This window comes from Lineus longissimus, chromosome 1 (assembly GCF_910592395.1).
Source record: "Lineus longissimus chromosome 1, tnLinLong1.2, whole genome shotgun sequence".
Taxonomy (NCBI): Eukaryota; Metazoa; Nemertea; class Pilidiophora; order Heteronemertea; family Lineidae; genus Lineus; species Lineus longissimus.
The window spans coordinates 12,427,334-12,438,591 of record NC_088308.1 but is presented as its reverse complement, the minus strand read 5'-3'; the positions used below and the strand labels follow the sequence as shown (position 1 = coordinate 12,438,591).

Genomic DNA, 11,258 nt, shown 5'->3' with positions numbered 1-11,258 from the left:
GTATGCAACAGAAAAATTCATGTTGCATACACAGCATGCCGTGTATGAAAAAAAAAGTAGTTTTTTGTTCACAGCGTTTTATATTAATATTCACTAGCCTCATTATAAAGTCCCGCCTCCGATTTTATGCTACCTGCTGTGAATCCTAGCAACATTTTCTCTTGAATACACAACATGATGTGTATACAATGTACAGGCACACGCATTGTCTAGAGTAAACAGCAGGCTTCACTGCCTGAAGAAAACTGTTTTGGTCATTTGGCACACATGCCATCCAAAAACTGCAGCTCCATATGCCTTAGATTTACTTCGGGGGTTTTCCACTATGCTTGCAGTGGTACTTGACATATGCGTACTTCAAGTCCTATGGATTTTTTCCATCATTTTTAAGACCCTTTCTCGTTTGTCGATGGTTCTAGAGTGCCGCATTACAGAGACAGCGTATTACAAAGACAACTCCTGATACCGAAAGACAGCTGTTTGGAAGGCCGGAAAGGATGAGAATTTGGCTCCAACTTGAAGGGAAGCGGGGGGGGGGGGGGGGGGGGGTTTCGTCCACCGCCATTTTTTCTCCAGCTGATGTAATTGATGACGCGGTTAAGTTAATTCGCCTCTGCTGTGCATGCAACCAACTTGTTCCTGCGTACGCTGTGTACATAGCCACTTCGTTATATTTACTGCTTACAACAAGCATTACGATTGCAATGCATAAAATCACATAACTAGAGGCCTGAATAGCTACGCTTGCGGAATTTAACAGCAAGGAATGAGATGAATGACAAGAAAATGTAGCAAGTAGTATATGTGAGTACCAGAATGTAGGTTTATTGTAGATAGGGAGATGTAGACAGACTAGACGCAATGGTCCCGGAATCGCCGACAGGCGGCACCACCTCACGACGAAGGCTTTTGCGGACCGCTTCAAATGGTTTCATAAGTCATATTCCTGGTTGTGGATTTCGACCTCCAGTTATCTATGATAGAACCCGCTCCAATCGGTTTAACCGCATGGAATAGTTAGCAAAATAATTTTCAAGGTAGTTTACGGTGAAAAGGAGCGGGGACGAAATTTGACTTAGAAGAAAAAAAGGATTTTATCGGTGAATATCAAAACTGATGACGCGTCCGAAATTGTGAACTGATAATTTTTAGCAAGATCCGATGACAACGCAGACATTGCACAATTTTGTGACGTTGCACCACACACGATTTTATGACGTTGTACACCTCGTGTATGCACGTGTATGCTTATGTCATCGTGCGGTAAAATATGACAGCCACGGCTGCCGGTACTTTTGTAACTGGTAAGTTTGTGGAAAGAGCCATGTTTCAAGTGACATAAGCCATTAGGAATGCGTGTGTATTCTTTGGGCGGCTTGTAGTAATTAATGACACCGAGCTTGAAGTCAAGTAAGTAGTACTAGTGTGGGCCTCAGGCCCGACCGGCATCCACTCTGCTCATTTCATGATTTGGTCGCCTACATACATGATGTACACCTACGTACATGCATACGGTATCATGCCTACAACATGCATGCTGTCGCGCCGGTTTCCCTGTCACAGTCTCGGCTAGTTATGTGATATTTTAGTAGCGTAGTGGCTCCAAACAGGGAGAAACTCACTACACACTAGCCATGCCCCATGGCCATGCTACATGTACATGCATGTAGGCTATGCCTTACACACTAGCCATGCCCCATGGCCATGCTACATGTACATGTATGTAGGCTATGCCTTGTCAGCAGTCCGTGATATGAAATCCAGCCCTTTGTGGATAAAGAAAACAAATTCTTGTATCTTGCTAAACATTCACAGTCCATGGCCATGGGCGCATGCCGACCCGGGCCCGGCCCCGGCCCCCCTACTATGTAAAAATTCTTTGAAATTGAATATAAAATTTGAGCATCTTAGAACAACTTTTTCAAAAACCGCAATCTGCTCCTGTCTAAACCATGTAAACTATGGACTCAAATGTCACACGTGTCCTGGATACATAGGCTAGGCCTTGGTCATGTAACATGGTGGTCAATTTCAAATAGGCCTTGTGTCCAGGTTGGAAGTGAAATTCAACCATACCACGCATTGTACATGGTGTTACACTTCTACCGGAAGACGAGGCTTTGTTTGTAAAAGAAGAGTAATCCTGTGAGGGTTCTTTTGAATTCGTGCGTGTCTTCCAATGTTTATCATTCATGTATTTTGAATGCTTTTGGTTATGATTTGATATTACAAAAACTTGGCCTCTTTGTGAAAATGCCTTTTCAAAATTTCCGACATCCAAAAACCATCTACTATCCTATATAAACCGACTTACTCTTTTACTGACCCCTTATCCAGCCACTCCAAATTAACTACGAAATGGTCATTGGAAGCCGAATGTTATCCCAATCCACTCACACTTGATATTAAACTAAGAAGTATCAGTCACATTTTCAGGAAGAAATGCCCTAAACGGGTGCTTGTAGCACACTTGTGACTTGGAAGTTAACAGGTGAACCCTCCAAAAGGCCTCCAAGGCCAAAATCATGCTGCTTGGCATGATTATGAAGAGTTCTGACAAATTGGATTCATTGTTTCATCATTATAGAACTTCCAAGTTCCTAAAATAAAAGTGCAATTGCCACCTGGTGGTTATGCGGATACCTTCTCATCTCAGTTCAAATATCTGTAGGCCTGGTGTGTCCTCTCATCCCATCACTTCAACTTTTTGGTACACTCCATTCATCATTGGAAGTCAGATTCGTGTGCATTACATGACATTTGCCATGACCCGAGCATTTATCACCTTCTCCAGCAAATGTCATAGCAATATCAGTGCTGAAGCTATCATCCAGTGTTCAACACAACTTCATTCTTGCAGTTCATGACATATACGCAATGGAAATGTCCACAAGGCCTCAGTCGTCTGTTGTGTCCTTAGCAACAGAGGCGGGCTCTGTATGAGACAGGATGCATTCACAAGTGCAATGTTTCATGCCAGAAAGTTCCACAACATGACATGCACCAAACTTCTTGCAATTATGACGTCAGTGCATACAGCACATTCCAGTGCCCAAATGCAGCAGGGACAAAATCACATCAATGCATACTTCTTCTCGTCAACCACAACTGTCCGATATTCCACGACATTTCTATCTGAATGTGAGTACAAACAGAACCAATCAACTTGTATCCGCTTCATCCATTTAACATCTGCAGCACAATGTGAGAGGACGCATTGCCTTCATAAGCAATGCATCCTCTCACCTCTCACCTCCAAACCTCAAACTGTCCAAATAAAACTTTCCCTTTTTACAAACTCTACAACAAAACTGAATGTCAGTATAAACAGCTCCTAATCAACTCATATAACCTTAAATCACTTTACATGTGCAGTATACCTCTTAGGTTTTGAGCCATACGTTATTTTTCACAGGGCACCTTCTCCCCAAAACTGAATACTTACGATGTTATTTCCGCCACAGGCTTGACGACAAGCGCTCCCACACTTGCTCTATACAATTCCTTTACCAATCTATCACATTCTCATTGTGAAAAGTCCCCTCCACTTCTTATACAAATTAGCTAGTTCTCAAACAACAACTGGACAGATAACATTTCATTCCAAAATCAGGGACTTCTCCAACACTCCTAGACAATAAAAAGGTGCAAGGACAGTAATGACAGTCCCAATTCACCTCTGCTGGTACCAGGCAAAACATGACACCAAAAACACAAACATGTATCACTCAATCGCCTTAGAATATCATGTTTCTGAAAATCCAACGACAACCATTCTCACGTCATCTTCACAGGATTCTAGAGGTGGGATGGGGAAGAAGGCATTGAACTTTCAGGGATGCTGCATTCATGCAGGTGGCACGACCTAGCAGGCAGCGGTACCACATCAGTCTTCACATCATTAAAGCCCTATGATCACCACAGGAGAAAAACCATCCACCATTGCCACCCCAAACCCACAAATACAACCCTACAAGTCGAGAACACCCTCCATATGGCCAAACTCACTGCTCCTTACTAAATAAGCTCAAATAACCAAACCCAGCTTGTTCCGAAAACTCTGGATGGAATCAAGCTTAGACAAATGGGGCCAAATTCATGAAGGGTGTTCAGCTTAAAACAGCGTTTAACTACAGAATAGACAGATTCAGGTCCTTCATGTAGATCTTCACAGACTATGAATAGGCCCTATAACTAATCAGGGAGAAGTTACACACGTCTAATGAATTTGGCCCCTGGGGTGGATGACAGTTGTGAAGGTTTTATTTGAACTGCAGTGAATGAAGTAGTTGAGGGGTTCTTTTGTCACATCCACTCTTCAATACCTTCAGTGCCTTTGCTGCAACTGTGTTTAAGAAGGCCAGCGCCAAACTGCTCTTTCGATACCTTTAGTTTGATACCATTAACGCGACTGCCTTCCTCTAACGGTGTTCAAGTTGTTTAGTGAGTCATAAAAGTATATCAGGGTACACCTACTCTTAAACACTTTCAGTTTGATATCAAACACGGATGACACCTTTCGCTGTAACTGTCCCCAAGTAGGTCAGTTGGTAATGAAAATGGGTTAGCACAAACCTACTGTTCATTATCTTTAGTTCGATACCAAACACGACTACTTTAGCTATAACAGTCTTAAAGTAGGGCAGAAGGTCATAAAAGTAGGTCCGTACAAATCTCTCCTTCATTACCTTGAGTTTAGATTAGTTCTTGTGACACTGCCCTATTCCCCCTCATAAGGCTGCACTGCAGTCTCTAGATTGTGACATGAGGCATGATGCCATCTCTAACATCACCCTCTCTACTCTCATATCAATCAGGCTACAATGCGGTCTCTTACTTGATTGTGACATGAGGCATTATGCCGTCTCTTTCATCACCTGCTTCTCTTATATCAATCAGGCTACAACGAAGTCTTACTTGATTGTGACATCAGGCATGATAACGTCTCATACATCACCCTCATCTCTTATATCGATCAGTTTTATTTTTTAATATTATAATAAATAAAAATTCAGAGATGCCTATTCAATTTCAAGGCTTCTTTATTCAATCAACTTGTATAATACAGTAAAACAAGACCAAAACGTGAAGGACAAATCAGCTAATATACAGCGTCTTCTTCCCCAATCCTGTCAATCTCATGGCTTACTGGTTGATTGGTTTCGTTTCACCAGTTCCACAGCATGCACAGCAACACCACTTTGCCAGTGGAGACCACCGGAATGACTCGTAGATTATAGACTGCATCATCCTGTAAACATGAGAAAAAATAGCACTTTGTAAAAAAACATCATCAAAATAAGATATTTATTATTAACATTCCCGATTATGTTACAAAAACAATGAGCAGTCTGTGCTGATACGCGAAAACCGTGAGAGGATATACAACCCTGTATGGCTTGCTGTTCATGTTGGTGGTAAGGTAAAACATAAATGTACAAAAAAAGATCAAAATTTTTGTGAAAAACTAGTGAACTGGTGGGGGGGGGGATAAAATAAAGTTAAATTTGAAAAAGTTCACCCTTATTTACTAACGTTCACCTTGGTAGAGTTTGGACACATGGCTTGCAATGCACACTTTACTTCCCTACACATATGTTGCAGTGTATTGCATTTGTTCGTACCGGTATCGGGTATGTAACTGTAATGTATGGTAAATAATGTAGGCCCAGTTCATGCTGCTCCTCACGGTTTTTCCGTATCAGCATAGACTGAGAATGGCAGTTTTATTGTTCGTTAAAATTACCTCGCAATTCCAGCAGACTACTTCGTCGCTATTATTTGTGTACTCTGACCAGTGTCACTATCAAAGGTATACGATAATATTATCAGTGCAGTGCCCTCGTAAGCGCGCAGCGCCTTTAGGTTGGGGGGAAACCCCCAAACCCCCTGGTTGGGAACCTGCTATAGTTCCTTCCGCCAATTTTTTGTTTTGATAGACAGTTTTCTCTGTGTATCTCTTTAGCAGTAACTCAACTCCATCATCATGATAGCCGGCAAAGAAATGGAAAATGTCCCCCCTTTGATGGTACCCTAACTCCAACCCTCAACCATCATTACCCTTCCTTTTCACAGGCATGATATTGGCAAGACTACTAAGAGGTCGTACTGGTGGCTTCCTTGAGACAATTGCTTGTGTCGTACCTGGGCAACCAATTTAAGGGGTCAGGGATCAGGTTTTTCCCCCCACCAACATGTTGCCGAATGGTTAATGCATAAAAAATGGTTGGAAAGGGTTTTTGCAGGCCAAGAGACTGGAAGACACTTGACACTTGACACCAGACTGATGAACAAAGAACCTGAGTAACAATTCCTCTTCATACCTGGTGTGCCCGAGCATAAAAAGCCTGCTAGCGAATATTGATTATTCTTTAGAAAAAACCAGAAGATCTGCAAAACCAATGGTACTCCATAAAAACATACATTCCTCCTTAAGGTGTCTTCGGATCCCACCACGGCCCATGTGGAATTCGTTCAAAAGGTTTATTGAAATCTCAAAATAATTTTTTTTTTCTCGAATTGAAACGCCTGCCTGTCTTTTGCTTCATTAATTCGGGATTATATCCATTTTAAGCATCTTTTGGATATTATTACTATAAGTATCAAAAATCAAAACACATATGTCAGGGGGGGTGGGTAAACCCCCCGAACCCCCTGAAATTGAAGTTTGATTAAAAAACAGTGTGAATATTCATGTGGTTCTCTCTCGGAGCTCAGAATAGTCGAGTTGCTTCATTCGCGCGTTTATCTTATTTTAAGTCAAACTTAAGCCATTTGAATCGAATCCATGGACTTGAGAAACATTGTTTACATTGGAAACGTCATGTATGTATGCACGTTAACCATAGTTGCGCTTCGCAGAAAAGCCTGCTGCGCGCTTATCATTGTTACTTTGACAAGAAACATGAGAAAACGTCAACTTCTTGTGAAGCGGTCCGCCATGTTTGTTCATCTAGCGTTCGGGTTTGTTTTGATTACGTCGATGATGTTTATAAATACAAAGACGCTATTCTTATAACAAAGTTTTGTCTGGATTTCAAAGTCATTCTCCTGTAGTTGTTATATCTATGTGTAATAGATAATTGTGAAGTATTAGGATGATTTCATTCTGATGATTGGGAAGAATTTTTTGCAACACCGTTTTGTGTATAAAATGTAATATGGCGTTCATGTGTGTTTTGATCTTCGACTTCGACTCAATGACGGAGCAAATTTAACGAGACAGAAAGCCAAAAACGGTAACACTTCCTATGTAAACAAGCTACGGGAGTCATTCTATACTATGACATTTCAAATAACAGTTGTCATGGCCAATTGTACCCAGCAAATCAAGAGAAAATACAGAAAAAAACTCACCCTGGTTTTTTGTCAAAACGTTCACCGTACATAGATGAACTGAGCGCATGAATCTGGGTTTCTCTACATGTCTTTTATCGGCAATATCAATAAGAATTACACAAAATAACCCCACAAAACGACATGCTGTCATTGAGAATCAAAATATACGGAAATACCACTTTCTAACTGCTCGTTATGAAAAATTTAGGTTGGAACTATGTTTTGAAGTGAACGTACACACTCCATATACATTCGCAAAATGGCCATCACTTTATCAGCCTCGGCTGCAATGCCTTAGAACAATGCCTTATCTGTAGCGCGTTCAGTACATTACAGAGACAGGTAAGATTGAGGGCATTTTGTCACTTTTGACCAGACGACAATTTCCAGCTTAAAATCTGCCAATTACCGCCAATTACGGGGCGTTTAGTCTTTCTGCTGTGAATAGCTAATATTATCAGTGCAGTGCCCTAGTGAGCGCGCAGCGCCTTTAGGTTGGGGGGAAACCCCCCAAACCCCCTGGTTGGGAACCTGCTATAGTTCTGTTGCGTGATGCTATTATACAGTTATCAATATTTGTTGAAGTGTGAGACACCCGGTTGTTCTGGAATTAGTGTTGTTGTTGTCGTTTGTAACAGCATGGTTGCTCAGCAAGAATAAATTAGTAGTCTTCCTCCGATATAAGTCTCTGTTCTATTGCTACTGGCCCTGCCCAACGAAACATGGTGGCAGCGATGGGATCTCACATACTTTTTCTACCGTCTAAGTGAACTCTTAACGAACAGAACTCTACAGACTTTGAGTAATCTCTGCCGAATCTGCAGTCTGGGAAAACCCGCTGTGGCTGATTCATTACTATACTGTGCACTGAAGTGTATACTGCTGTACATTGTACATTTCCCTGTAATGGTGCCTACCAACTATACTTTTCGTCATGGATGACCCTGTTCCTGCTGCGGCGGCCGTAGGGCCCGTTCAACGAGCCATCCCTGGGGTAAGACCTCCACAAGCCCCTGACCTAGGTGCAACGGGAATGCCATGCATGGCAGAGAATTGGAAGCTGTTCAAACAGAAATGGACTAACTATGTAATACTGTCAAAACTTGCGGAACAGGACAGGGCCTACCAAGTTGCTCTACTCCTTAACACTTTAGGAGATGAAGGCCTGAAAATCTATAACGGTTTTTGTTTGCAACGCCTGAGGACGAGAGGACGAATCGGGAAATCTTGGAGAAGTTCGACACTTACGTGATAGGCGAAGTAAATGAGACCTATGAACGGTTTATCTTTAATAAGCGTGAACAGCGGCAGGGAGAGAGCTTTGAGGCATTTCTCTCGGCAATCAGGACACTAATAAAAACTTGTAATTACCATGCTGATAGCCTGGACTCTATTTTACGCGACCGTGTGGTATTAGGCATCCGCGACCAAGACACGCAAAAACTCCTATTGCGTGAGTCCAGACTAACTTTAGAACAAGAGGCCCAAGGGCCTGGCGCTCAGCTGGATGACCTAATAACATAGGACTGAGGGTATAAAGTAGTAAATATCGGCTTTATACTACTGTTTGAAGGTCAAGAGAACACGTTATACCACTAAAATTTCCAATGCAGAGCTGCCAGCTGGATGAAATATGATTGAACTAATCAGCCATGGTATGTAAATATTACAGGAGGCAACGGAAGATATCCCTAGTTCAGTATGTTGTATCAGTAGCTTTACAGAAAAAAAGTGTCCGAGAGGATGAGACTTCTCCATGGACAACTGTGGTATGTCCAGGCTGGGTTGTACAGCACAAGGATACAAAATGCTGTCTGTAATTGAGAGGTATCCTGATTTAACAGAGGTCAAAATAAATAGAAATTACCAGTTTGGGACTAGCACCACTTTCTTTCTTTTTTAATAAGGTAGAGATTACAGGAGTCAACAAAATTAATTTTATTGAGAGAAATTGACCTGTCCTGCAGGTGATTGGAATTTACAATACAAAGGGTCGTTTTTCATGACATTGTGCTCTACTGCATATTCCTAGTCATAGTGAGTCGATCTGGAACCAATCTATCCTTGGCGCAGACAGGTTCAAATTGGCTATATCTTGAATAGATCGAATTGCGATGAAAATCTAATGCAATAAAGGAGCAATATCGAAGAGACAAATTAATCAAACCAATTGTCCACAGACTCAGACCCTGAAATGGCACGATGTATGCGTGCATATAAAAGTATATCAATTGGTCCCATAGAGATGATGAGGCAATGTCAATATGCCTTGTTCCTTAGTCAGCAATATGCCCCTTTTTATACGGAGAAGAAGGAGAACCAAGATAGGTCTTCACATGTCGGCTTTCAAATGGCTCGAACCAACTGTACTATCACTACTATAACTTTAAAATGCGTGCTCCTCCTAGTCCTACATGTAGCAATGTCTCAGCCAAAAAGGCAAAGTGAGCAGCTCCTTGGTAAGGCCATGTCAGGTTCCGCGCGCCTCTTCAGATACATCAAGTATTGAAAGCTGTGGTGAGCTGAGCACATAAAAGACCATGGTCACCTTAATTTGAAAATCCCTTCATAATAAAGGGCTACCTCTGACTAAAACAGCACAACAGACCACCAATTTGATCCAGCTCCTAACTGCGGGAAAACCCAAGTCCAGCAACCAAAAGTACCAAAAATACATTTTTGTTTACATTTGAACTGCACACATGCGTTTGTTTACAATTTCATTTCCCGCGAAATCTCGAAAATCAGGTGACCTGCAATCGTGGATTGAAAATAAAATTAACCTCGGTTCAGCAGGTCAGCAGGTATACCGGCTGTTCCAATCATCCCCCTACAACCAGCTGTTCAAAAGGTAATGTCATTCACCCCACAGGGAGTGCAAGTAATTGATTAAGCCCTGAATAACTTAACAGCAATGGCTTGGCTTCTGTGAGTGGTAAGGAGAATTGACAGTTTTTTTATGGGAGTAACATTATTGTGTTGCTTAAAACGTCTACTTTTTACTCATGTAAGAATCGTAGTACTAATAATAACTTCAACTTATTTTCAAGTTATGATAACACAACACGCATCTTCATGATCATGATCTTTCTCAAACTAACTGAATATGACCTAATCGCCTTGGACGCACAACCTAACCACATATCAATCCGCCCCGACGATCGACACATCCATTCGATTCTATAATCCTCGATAAAGTTTGATAAATAAACTAGAACTGAGATTTCACAGGAGCACCTGTGAATTCTTGACTCCAGGGTTGTTTTGAGGGCGATATTGTAAGAGTTGGTCTTGAGTATGGGGACGTGAAGGTCCGTGTGAGGCACCTGGGGAGAGAAGACTAGTTGAACTATGGGATCTGACACGGACACTACTATTGATCTCATTATATGAATACCATTTAATTACAAAAAAGTGAAAACAGATCATATCATATTCCTTGGCATAAATTAAAATAGGAGTGCGGGAACAAGGTTTTTTAGCAGGAGGAAAGCGAGAACATTTTGCGCCGTCGTATTCCGATTTGACTGGTTAGTGGTGAAATCTGCTTTTAATTTTGCAAATTAACATGTTCGTTTTTCTAGTTCTAACGTTGTCTGAATTAAAGATGCTTTCCCAATGCTTGACTGGTCTGGCAAGAGACATTGCCAGGAAAACGTGACATCATTTTGGCCATTCTTCTTACCGCACGCCCTCTCTCTCCGTAAAAGTTCCTGACATGCTGTGAAGTGGGAGGGCGCACAATGGGAACCACACTGCCGCGATGTTAATAGTTTCTATTTATAGAATTCAGCGGCAGAGATTTTAGGCACGGAAAAAGTAGATTAACTAGGCTAATCTCAATGGATTTTACCCAGGAATGTTTTCAAGGCGAGAGAAACATCTGATTTAAGTACTGCGCTTATTAGATTTCATGTTCA

The 11,258-nt window shown here is 41.6% G+C and overlaps 1 protein-coding gene across 2 annotated transcripts in view; it reads right to left on the bottom strand.

Annotated features, from left to right (window-relative positions):
• LOC135488372 (uncharacterized) overlaps positions 1 to 11,258 on the bottom strand; it is a 149,449-nt gene that overhangs the window by 5,000 nt on the left and 133,191 nt on the right. The window lies entirely within an intron of this gene.